Source organism: Nymphaea colorata, chromosome 11, assembly GCF_008831285.2.
Source record: "Nymphaea colorata isolate Beijing-Zhang1983 chromosome 11, ASM883128v2, whole genome shotgun sequence".
Lineage (NCBI taxonomy): Eukaryota > Viridiplantae > Streptophyta > Magnoliopsida > Nymphaeales > Nymphaeaceae > Nymphaea > Nymphaea colorata.
The window spans coordinates 11,786,518-11,798,927 of NC_045148.1; the positions used below are offsets into that span (position 1 = coordinate 11,786,518).

Sequence of the window (12,410 nt, forward strand, 5' to 3'; positions counted from 1 at the left end):
ACAAACCAGTTGAGAAGACCCATCAAATGAATGAACCGGCTCGAAAAGTGCCTAGATCGGTTCATAATTCGTCTAAACGGGTTCAAAATTAACCGAACTGATTCAAAACAGACATGAATCGGTCTAAAACATGTCAAACCAATTCAAAAACAAATGTATCAGTTTGATACTGAACCAAACCAGTTCTTGTCATTTATAGATACAAATACGGTTCTAGACCTCTGTCAGAACCGATTCAGTATAAAACTGTGGTTCTGGTTTAGATCCAAAATGAAACAGATCTGGATCCAGTATCAATATTAATAAGATCCGGGTCGAGTTAAACTCACTCAATGCAATTCTTTTTTCTCGTTACGGCCTTACGGGACAGGTCCATAACTGGACCCGACCAGACCTGTCGAGCTAACCCCCACCAAACTTCCTGAGGTGGTTTGGCTGGCCTCAAACCGTGAGGCGGTACACGCTACCACCCTCTGCAACCAACCATCGAGTGGTACGTGGCTGCCCAACTAATGCACGGGGAAGGTGGCTGCTAACCCCAACGGTCACCCATTGAGGTGGGGAAGGACTCCGCTAAATTCACTCTCTCTCTCTCTTCGATATATATATATAGACATACACATTTGTGAATGACGCTCCTTCAATCGGGGGCATAGCTAGATGGTACTGAGGGGTGCCTACATAGGTCAGTGGGATGGTTGTCAGCCCTTCCTTTTATCTTCCTCTTCTGGATATGATGGAAGGTCTCCTTCCACCCTTCTCTACCGGCAAGGGATCCATGTGTTTCCCTTTTTCTTAACTGGCGGTGTCAACGACGAATGTTGTTGGATGGATAGACTCATAATTGTCAATTGCCATTTTTGAGAGTACAAGTAATTAAATGTGTGTGGATACCAATATAGATTTTGAATCCATTGATGGGTTGAATTTAAAAGTTCACTATAAACATATGCTTTCCGATCAGTTTCTTTTCTTTATCATAGAGAGGCTGCAATTATCTGGCATAAAGACTCTGGAAGACTGCCTCGAATAAATAGGACTCTAGCTCAATTCGAAATGCAATGGATTTAGGTACGCTTTTGCTATAGATTACTTCAATGATTCGACACAAACAAGTTTTGTATTTGATCATGATTTTTCCAACATCATTCCCTTCGAAGTTGATCTGGATGGTGCACTTTTGGACTTTGTTAGGATTATGCACACCTCTTAGGTATGTCAAACCCAATGGTGTGTTTCATTAGGGGAGTTGATTGAAGGTTGCTCTCGTTTGCACGGGTGTGCTTCACAAAGAATCCTGATTTGCATTGTTCAAAACCTAGCTAGGTCTACTTCATAACATCTTGACTTTGGCTCGATCATATTGTTTGAGACTCAAGACTAATTCTGAACTTTCCCCTGCCATAAGCTTTATTTAAGAGCTTCCTTTCGGTAGATGCTCCCTCTAGAATGCTAGGTATTTTTTTCATGAAAGTTTGAAAAAGGAAGGTTTTGTATTGAAATTGAACATGTTCTTGACTTCCTTTTTTTGTTTAAATTTTATAGGTATGAAATCATTTTCAAAATAACCCTTCAAAAGGAGGCCATTAGCTTTGGCGCTTAACTACTGGGTACTGTTTTGGGAACTCGGGAATTCAGAAACCAATTTTTTTGAATGGGCGTTATGTTTTCAACCCTTACCTTGAAATTCATGAAGTGGAAAACGATTGTTGCAAGTGGTTCAAGTTTCGGCTGTTGGAAGTTTTTGGTGATTTAATTTGGAAGTATCATTTTTCAGGATTAGCTGAAGCTTAACCCTTAACTTGAATGGGTAGGTTCTGAATCTTTTTGTGGAAAACAACTCTTTTGAGAGTGGCTCAAGCCTACCCATAAGGAGTGCAGTGTGGGTGTGTGTCAACTCCTCATGTCATCAGATCCATTCATGTGGGTGCTATGCACAGGCCTCGATGCAACTCTGGATGCTAGGAGCAAAGGGAAATGGAGGACTTCAGCTCTCGTTCGGGAAGTGCGAATTCACTCGGAAGAGTGGCTCAATCTTAACTTTTGATTTAAATAGTTAAATTTTGAAAATTTATATAAAAAGGTATTTGTAAGAATAGAGGCTTGAAAATTTTGAAAATGTTTGAAAGAAACGTCGCTTGCTAAGCCTTGAAAATATCATAGAGGATTGTCGAGGCAGAAATCTTGGGAATAAATTTGATTTTGAGCGTTTGAGAGGTAAACATGCTCTTTGGTTCGAGGAGACTATACCTTAAATTGGGGGAATAAGTAAAATTTAGTCTTTGAATTTGGAACCATTTGAAAATATCAAATTGTTTCGTGACTTGAAATTCAACCAAGTATAAGCAAAGGCAGATTTCTTTTGAGCTTGGTACTTGATTGTCATTCATAGTACCCAACAAGCAGGCAAATTCTTACTTTAATATTCCTTAACGTGAAGTTGTGGTTCTTCTCAACAATGCCCACTTCTTCCAACATTTTCACTAGTTTTGAAGCACTCTTCTTCGGCTTGGGAGACTTAAGAGAACCTCATTGTCTTTTTCAATCACCTTGTTGGCACCATGGTGAGAGAGCAATTTGCAAAATCAAACACTGTATAGGAGCAGAACATCGTGTAGGAGCAGACAGAAGGAAAATCTCAACAAGTTATATACCAATAGAAACCTTTAGTGCATTCATCGGGAACTCTTCTATGCTACCCATGTTCTCCTAGTCTTCCTTTGTCTTTGTCATCTCACTACTAAGAGTCTGCTTCCTCGCTCAAATGAGACAACCATGGCGAAGGTCACGATGATTTAAGGGGTTATGGGCAAAATCCTCTTTCAACCCTCGTGAAATCTAAAGGGCTGTTTGGCTACAGTAATACTCTATTACTATCCTGCAAATCTGCTCAAAAAGTAGGGTAGATTCATAAAACACCATAACAAGTGTTCTATAAATCTGCTCACCTCTTTTTTCCGGAGCAGATTCATAAGACAGTACAATATTTATAGTTACCAAACAGCCTCTAAGTAACAAAAGTTTTAGAAAACATTCTGGTTTAAGCCTTTAGCCTAAGTGACCATGAAGAAAATTGAAAATCTTTCAGGTTTAAACCCTTAACCTCATGAAATGGAAATTTTGGAAGTTGATGTTTTCTTGGGAGAAAGAGGCACTTAATTTTATCAGTTAACTTGAGAGGGAAATTGGAATTTAGATTTTCCTTAAAAGGGAGAGTACAAGTTTATCCCTTCAATTGAGTGGGAAATTAGATTTTTTTTTCTTTTCTGATTAGGAGTTTCAAATTGATCTTTTAACCTGAACGCCTAACTGAAAACTCGACGAAAAATTTAGTTGTTGAATTAGTTTCTCAAAATTAATATCATTCATTTGGAAGAATCTCGAAGGCATATTTCCCAAACATCAAATGCATCTAGCGTTCCATAACATTTTGAAATGGGGCTTGGTTTGGTAAGGAAAAAAAAAGATTTCAAAATTTGGAGGATCCCAGTTTCTGGCATTTATGTAAACAAGAAAGTACGTGGCATGAATGTCTTGGTTTAAGTTTTGTTAGGGTTGAGGCTCCCAAGTTTTGCTTTTCAGTTAGCCAACAAAGCATCCTGTGATAGAAAGCACCAGAGTTTGTAATGACAAGTCATGTCATAGTATATTTGCCATCTGATTGGATCCGGATCGAATATACCCTTAATCATATTTGTCTTTTCGAATATTTACATATTTGAATTTTGAATACAAATAAAGAAAAGTCATATCTGAATCCAAATCTGAAGTCCGATTTTACAATCTGAATTCGATCCGAATCTAATTTTTATATTCATCTCCAAATCTAAAATTTGAACTCAAATTTTGCAGATTTTCAAAATGTAAGAGAATTAAATAGAGGATATTTGTCTAAAAATAAATCTGATCTGATCCATATCTGAATCTTTTCAGATCTTTATCTATATGCAAATTTGATCTGATGTCATTTCTTAAATCCAAATCCGATCTGATTTCTTACTCATATATAATTTTTTTTTCATCTCCGATTTTTTGAGATCGGTTCTGTTGGATATCTAATTCAAATCAGATATATTGACATCCCTATCTATAAACAATAGTCGTTCTTAACATGATAGTTGGTCCAAATCAAGCGTTTTGAATTGTATATTTGAAAAGGCTGAATGCATCAAACCTAGTATATGCAAAACATATAGAAAGGACACAATTGTATATATATTTATATATTTCTGAAATATCAAAACTAGAGTTGAAAGATGGATTTGACAATAACATTTGAGAATGTGGCTGTGTTCGCATGGAACCACGTTCTAGATTCTTTCCCTTTTTGCTGGGAGATCAAAATCCTAAAGACCTTTTTGTGTCTTGACCTATTGATATGGCTTCAAGTATATCTTGTTTGAGTCAATGGATCCTATCGAGAATAGCAACGCTTTGAGGATCTAATCTGGGCTCCTCAAATACCTTATATGAGCAATTGAGGATCACTGAATTACAATTTCTGTTTTGAATCGCTAAGATGCTAACTCTTTGTAACTTTCTGTGCTGTAGGAGATGATAACTAGAGGCACCAAAAGCCGTTCTTATACCCTAAGAGGATGAGGGACTCGGTGGGAGCTTTTGCCTTTTGCCAGGAGAGAAACACCCCTGCTCACCAAGAATTAGGCTGATTCCCACCCCCGACCCCACCCCCTTAAAAACTAAAACTTATCTTAGTTTCTGTTTTTGGCTTAAGAGGGCATGGTTTGAGCTTCTCAGGTACAGAACCGAGCTTATGGACTTTGTTTGAGTAATCGACAAATGTAAGGAGAACTTTAACTTTGACAAAATTTTGGGGCTTTCCCCTTGTTCCCACTTGAGGTGGAAATCTCAGATTAAACCCTATCTATTGATGAATTGGTTTTAGATATTTCTATAGTTCATTCGCTCATAATTTACGGTTCAACAAGTTCATACTCATTCACTATAGTAGGTAAATTCACGTCCCAATATAATTTAAAAAGAGTTCCAGAAATTAAACATGATTGCATTATTTTGAAAAGAGTTTCCCACGTTGCAACAAACACAGGTTTTCATATTGTTAGCACTTTTGAACCTAATATATAGTTTAACGTTTCATAGTTTGAGAAATATTTGCAAAATAAGAAATCCATGGATGCAGTCTGCCTCACTTACTTGAGTCATAAACTTCACTTACTAGATGTTGTCAATACTCTACTTCTGCGTTAACAACATCCCAGATTCAAACTGTGAGTGAAACTTTACCGACAGTGCAAACTAGTTCAGATGGACGTTGCATCTCTAAAACACTAGAAATTGCCCACAAACCAATTAAGCATAGTTCTAAAATTTTACAAAAGAATATTCCGGAAATTACATGGTCTCTGACACTAATCCTCTCAGTCCAACATCTAGTGTTATTGAGAAAAAATAGTGAGAAGGTAAAGGACAACCTAAGTTTAGAAATCATATACGAAGTTTCCATATTTGAGAAAGGTATGCATTTATTTTTTTTATGTCTTTAGGCCAAAATTGGGTGAAGCCTCTAGAATTTCCTATACCAACTGATGCTTTCTTTGGGTGAAACGGATTTTGAATGAAAATAGTATTACGAATTGTGCCTGAAATTGCTAAAAGCTGTTAGGCCGCACACCCACAATTTTCAGGGAAACATGATTACCAAGGGAAACACAAAAAAAAAAATTATTATCTAAAATTTAAAAATTTGTAATAAGAAAAGTAACTGTGAAAATAATCTGTTATAATTGTTTTTTACAGAAAAAGGTTTATTATACGAAAAATGAAAGAGTCCTAAAAACTAGATTCGAGGACGTCTGTATTTTGCCCTGAGTTTCTTCCAACGTGGTGGGCTCAAAATTTGGAGAACTCATCTTTTAGCTCTAAATCCAACTCCTGTTGCTCTTGCATATTAAAACGGGAAAAGGAACTGAAGGAAAATAAAAGGTAACAGCCAGCAATTAACTTCTATAAACTAAACACCTAGAACTAGGACCCATTCACTTCCCAACCTGAAGAACCCAACTGATCATAGAAGAACAAATACACATCTCCAAAGAAATTAATCTATACTACCCATCACCTAAAAAACATGGGAAATTAACACATAAAATGAAAAGAATAAAGGTGGCCTGCACTACTGTTGGTTTTAAAATGGGAAAGCATGAAAGACCTACAAATGCTCAGCAGAGAATATCTAGATCAAAAAGCTATGTAAAACCATCTTAAAATTCAACAAGGATTGTAAATCTACTCTACACTATCCTAAGCAAACTTAAAGAACAAAGGAACCAAAATAATCTAATCGGACATCTCACGAAATAAATGTTACACCAAATAAATTTTAAAAAAAAGGAAGTTAATGATGACTATTGAAAGTAACAAAGGACATATGCTGGCTAAAACATCAGTTCTGTTCTGCTATAAAAATAATCCCACTGGAAATCACCAGCAGGCCGAACCATCAGTGATGACACAGAAATAGTGTCACTGAAGACTACTATTAACACCATCTGTGACACAGCTCGATATACTGTCAGTGAAAAATTGTCATTTTTACCATCTGCAATGCTTTAGTTGAGGTGAAACCTTTACTGGAACATTATTATTTTTAACATTAGTGATTACCCAATTTGTCATGGTGTCAAAAAATATCAAGAATGCTATTAGTTAAGTAGGATGGTTAATATATAGTATTTGTTCTATTCACTTGAATACCAACACTTTCCAATGTTTCGAGACTCAACATAACTACAACAGAAAGGCTGCAAACCCTAGCCTTTTTACTCATTAGAACTTAGACACTTGAGCTGCAATTAGACGTTTGAGCCGGATTGAGCTCATTTCCCTATCCAATTGTGGATATACTCCGACTTTGGAGTGTGCGCAGTCTAGATATGTGTTTGGAAGAGGTGGATTGAGTATTTTGAGATTTTAGGTGAGTGCTATCTAGCTCAAAGTGTATTTGCGGGATGAAGTACTAAAGTTAACCCAAAGAGTGCTCATTATCCATAAAGTTATATGTATGTTTTATTCCATATATTTTAGTGTCTTGTGAAATTGTTGGATTATGTTAAAGAATCATGATTTGTGACGTTGGATTATATGTGTATGAGAAGGAAACGTGGCAATAGAAGGAACAGGATTTTTGGAATATACAAGAATAAATTATATGGTCCTTTGAGAAGAGGGGAAAATAGAGAAAGAATGCTATGGTGGAACTTTACTATTTTTTATTTACCTTTCTTTAGCAACCGTACCTTATATAGGCTTCTCATAGGGTGGCATTTTAAACATCATAATTAGAATAATCCCCCAAGGAATGCTTAAGAATTTATAATTCCAAATTACTAAGAATTTTACAAATTTCAAGATTTTTGAGGAGATCAATGAAAGATGCCTTCTTTCAAGCCACTGAATTTACTCCTTCACTTTGGTAATGGAGCTCGTATTCTAGATCCAATAGAACTCCAAATTACTTTTTTAACACTTTTAATACGCAGGAAAGTTACGTTTTACTAAATTTAGAGGCGTGTGAAAAGCATGAAAAAAAACAATTTGTGAGCTATTTAATCCGGCAAACGTATGTTAAAAAGCAATGTCAATGATGGCATGTGAGGGTACGAGGCCTCGAATGCGAGTAGAGTTTGATGACTTTGGAATAGGGCTGTTAAACAAGTCGAGACTCAAACTTGATCATTTATTAAATAGTCAAGTTCAAGTTAAGAAATGAACTTGATCACTCTCGGTTAAACTCTGTTAACCTTTGAAAAAGAGAACATATATAATACACCTCACGATATTATCACAAAAGGTAGATAAAATGACTGTACGCCCAGGCCTGAGGTTTCAATGTTGAATTCTCTTTGCTGTCTCTTTCTTTGAAACCTTACTTTTTAAATCAAATGCTCTGCTCGGCTCAAGCCAGTCGCTTAACAAGCTAAGGTTGAGCTTCTAGAGTTCAAATTAATGAACTCGAACGCCCCTCGAGCACGAGCAGAGCTTGAGTTTGTCTTAAACACTCGAGTCAAGTTTGAGCCAGCACGAACAACCGTACTTTGGAATCTGAAAAGTTTTTTTGTCCCTCCACCAAAATGATTGCTTAATGAAAATCGAATGATTATTTGGCTTGTTTGATCAGAAGGTCTGAAGCATTCAATGGAATAATGAGGCGTGAATTCTCGTGAGTCAGGAAGTGGAATGGGATGTGGCGTCCCCATTCCCATTCTGACTGCACTAGAGGAGCGGCTTAGAGCTTCCTACTTCTTCGGTGTCTAATGGTCTACAGTCTACTGCGTGGGACACTCTCATGTAGTGTGCCAGCTCCCACCATGAGATTTAGTGGAACATCCTTCAATTGATCCTTAGGATATATGCTGTCGTATGAAGGAAGACAATGGTCAAATAATAAGGCCAGTGGATGGCTGAACTCCTAGGCACTCAATTTACCAAATTTCATGAGTTAGTGGAGACTAGGAGGATTACTCATTGCCGACCGATGATACGCAGTCGACATGAGTCGCAATGTTAGAGGCACCAACGACAGCCAACCGTCACAAGTCCACTGCATTCCAAGATCAACTGCGCATAACCCATAACAGGTCATCTGGTTCCCTTTGACGTCATTCCATTGTTTGATTACTGGCCATTGGTCGTGATTGTGACAAGCTTATGCCATTGCTAGTATAAAAACTAGTTGAGCCAATTCTGTATCATCTTTGGCATGTTCTTGAATGAAATGAGAAAATATTGTGAGTTCATACATAGACAGAAATCCCCAAAACACTTTGGCAGAGCAGTGTAGCTGTCCAACAACAGCAGCGGCTAGGACAGCCATCGACTATCATCATACTCTCATAGTCGGACGACCCGACGGCTGATGCCAGCAAGACTTGGGAAACCAACCCTTACAAATTCCGGCATCTCTTTCCCAGGTGGGCCAACCCCTCCCATCTTTATTTGGAAAGCCCTCTCTGTTGTCGGAAGTTTGCAGACATGCTTCAGCTTACTTCTGATTGGAATTGTCGGAATGAAACGGCTGCCCGCCATTCTGTCCTTTGGCCAACTCTGGTTCTGAACCTACCCAACTTCATCCTTGGGTCTCCTTGAGTAGATAGCAGGACTATTAGCTAAACCCGGTCCTGTTTGTGTTGTCCTGAGTGAATCTTGGGGCTAATTTCGCTCTTTGCTACAGGCTACCCTACCTTGGTCAGACATTGCTGACATCTTTCTTGATGACCAATCGAGATCTACTGGGTTGGGTTGGGTATATTTTGAAGAGCTATTAAGTACCTTTTGATCACCCTAATGATCGTCCAAATTTCTTGTGTTACTGGTACTAGCCGGTTCCATTTTGATTCTTACTGCTAGTAGCTCGACTGAGCTATAAACGAAAGCTCCAATTTCTTGTCGTCCTCCTTATATTTCCAAACCTCCCTCTATATCTAAATAGGCCTACCGAGGGCGCTCTACCTTCTCGGGACCAAATGTCAGACTGATACGCTGAAGGGAGGTTCACTCCCTATTACAAAACTCAATCCCGAGTCAGACAAACCCGACTGGACAATAGCCTTGCCCACGGGTACACTTAGTTTTTCAACCCGAATACAAGTTTACAAGTGAGGGGGAGGGGGAGGGTTGGTCTAAAGTACAACCGAGAGCGATACAACTGAATAAAAATCTCTCACAACTCACCAATGCCGCTGGCCAGCTCCAAACCATTCACGCATTCATTCAAGCGAGCAAACCATTCCCCATTCGTCGTGCTTTCACCGGCCAGAGGGCTTGCGGGTCTCAACGGCAGGGAGGTTAAGCTAGGTGCGAGCGGGCTAGTAGCAGCGACTGCAGACGACGGGGATGTGGGCTACAACGAGCGACAGCGGAAGATGGCGGGACGTTTGTGGCTATCGGATTTTGATGCTAGGGAGGTTACTTAGGCCGTGTCCAGGGACCGATGGTGGCAGCAGCTATCGTCGAAAGGGAGCGGGCGACAACTAACGACGACAGCCAGGGACGTGATAGCTGAGACAGGTTGCGACTAGCAGAGTCCAGCGCTAGGGAGGTTATGCGACGCGAGCTTGGCTTCTTATAGCAACTCGGCAGGCGACAAAAAGGGGGTGGGGGAAGGCAGGTGATTTGAGTGGTGATAGTGGCTGTGGACTTGCTGGCAGCTGTGCGTCTTAAATGTGCACAACCGACTCCTGGCGAGATACGTCCAGCCCTTCCTTCGGCTGCTTTCGGTGCCTAACCCGAATAGGCCAAGCAAGAGAGGTTAATACAAAAGGGCTGGTGGCAGTGGCATTACCTGGCATCCGGAGGATATCCCACGGTGGAAGATGAGGAAGATGTGGTATGGATGTAGCGGCTGATCGGGGACTACAAGGAAAAGCTCGTCCCATGGTGGCTGTAAGTGATGGCTAGCACCTCCTCCGGGAAGACCCACACTACGGCAACCGTGTCCACTGGTGAAATAGGACCCCAAAGTAAACAACACCCAAAAATGAGCAGGGGATCCGTCCGGCTGGCGATTCCCTCACCCAAAACCCTTTACCGTGAAGACTCACGTCATTGTAGCTCACCCTACGGTGAAACAGGGAGACCCACACCCTTTTCAACCACCGGTGACCAAGATAATCTACCACAAACTAAGGAGAACCACGCCCTAGCTCGAGGAGGAAGATGAATACCTTAACACCGGAGAACCACGCCAGGGTAGAAGAAAGGAAGCTCAAACTCCATTGATGTTCTTGGGAGCTCTCGGCTAAGCCGGAGAAGGAGGCTGCAACGCAGCTTACACTTGAAGAGAGAGAGTACAAAACGATGCTAGACAAAAAGATGAAACCCTAACCCTAATCACAATGCTTTTAAACAGGCTTTGGGCAGGAAACTGTTTGGATTCGCGTTGGTGATGCCCCAGGCCCACCCCACAGAAGATTCTAGAGTATTTTGGGCGGTGCGGGCTTAGGGCACAGGTCTGGAGCGGGATTTTGATACAAAATACCCGGCCCAGGGAACTTTCTGTAAGCTCTGCCTAGGCGCACGTGCCAACTGGGTCGGCTCCTAGGGTTGGCGTGGGTCTGGGCAGAGATCTGAATCTAGGATCTGGAATGTGAACCGTCTTCTCAGAAGTTTTGGAGGCTCCCTCCTGAGTGGATTGGATGTTGCTGGAGGGGGATTGGATCGGCTGCTGAGGTATGGACCCATCTTCTAGATCCATCTCGGGCGAGCGGATCTGGATCCTCGTGTCCTGAATCTTTTGGGAGTAACATGCCCGCCCCTTTGGAAGCTTTGGAAGGACTCCCTCCGAGCGCGGCTGAGCTGGAACAGATCAACCAAGGCCTTGTCTGGATTAGGCCTTGGAAGTTTCAAAATGGCATGGGCCCAAAGTCGGTCCTTTGTGCTGATTGGGGGCCGGGTTGTAGCTGTCTGCACGTGACTAGGAACCAAGACCCTAGGGGGTCGACCTCCTCAGAGGCTGGTGCTGAAGGACCCGGACTGACCTGAGCTGGGTCTGGGCGTGGCTGGCTGGGCGGTGTCTGAATGATCCTCTCGGTGGGACACCTGATGTGGTTGTCCTCCGAGGTGTGTATTTTGTGGAGAGGTGTGTGCCAATGGTGAGCTTGGGTGAGGTGGGTGCAGCTCTTGACCCTCTAGACGTGAGTGCCGGTGGTCGAGGGTGGAGATGGGTGCTTCAGTGTGTGGGAGTGTTGCTCTTGTCTTTGGTTGGAAAGCCGTGGGGCTCATCGAGCTACCATGCCTGGTAGCGACTGCCTGCACCATACTGAGTGACCCTCGGTAGGGTTCGCGGCAACGAGCCTCGTCTCACCTGGTCTGGTGTGGGGCTTCCAGGTTGGGCGCCTTTACCATCCCTATTGAGGTGGCTAGTGTCCTCTCTTCGCTCGGTATGGGCCTCTCCCGCTGGTCTGGTTGGGTAGTGACCCTCTCGGCTATGGAAGCTACCTGCATAGGCCTTCCGCTCATTATGACCCTGCCCGGGGGCAGGTGCCTCTCAGCTACGGGCGCCTGGTACCCCAGCCATGCTTGGCTTAGTGTAGGGGTCCAAGTCCACATGGGCGTCTACTCCATCTGAAGAAGGAGGGCGCCCATGGGCAGGAGCGTGTCTGAGCCCGCTGATGCCAAGCACTCGGCCACTGTGGCCACTCGTCGATCGGCGAGAAGTATCTGCTGGCGTTGGGCCTTGCGTCCTGAACAACTCCATGCTCCTAAGTGTTGCCGACCTGGCTGGGCAGTTCTTGGCCAGTTTGGGCGGGATGTGTGTGAACTGTGGAGCTGGCCGCCATTACATGGTCGTGGCATACTGTTGTGACTTGGCCTGACAGGCAGGCCAAGCTTGCACCGGGTTGTGTGGGCCTTCTGTTGTCGGCACTTCTTCG

General features: G+C 42.0%; 1 long non-coding RNA gene across 1 annotated transcript; it reads right to left on the reverse strand.

The window, feature by feature from the left end:
* Positions 1-8,675: 8,675 nt before the first annotated feature.
* Positions 8,676-11,067, reverse strand: LOC126410506 (uncharacterized). The gene is made up of 2 exons (XR_007574578.1): positions 10,704-11,067; positions 8,676-10,596 (listed from the first exon to the last, which is right to left on the reverse strand). It is a non-coding gene; the product is annotated as an uncharacterized LOC126410506 (long non-coding RNA).
* Positions 11,068-12,410: the final 1,343 nt, after the last annotated feature.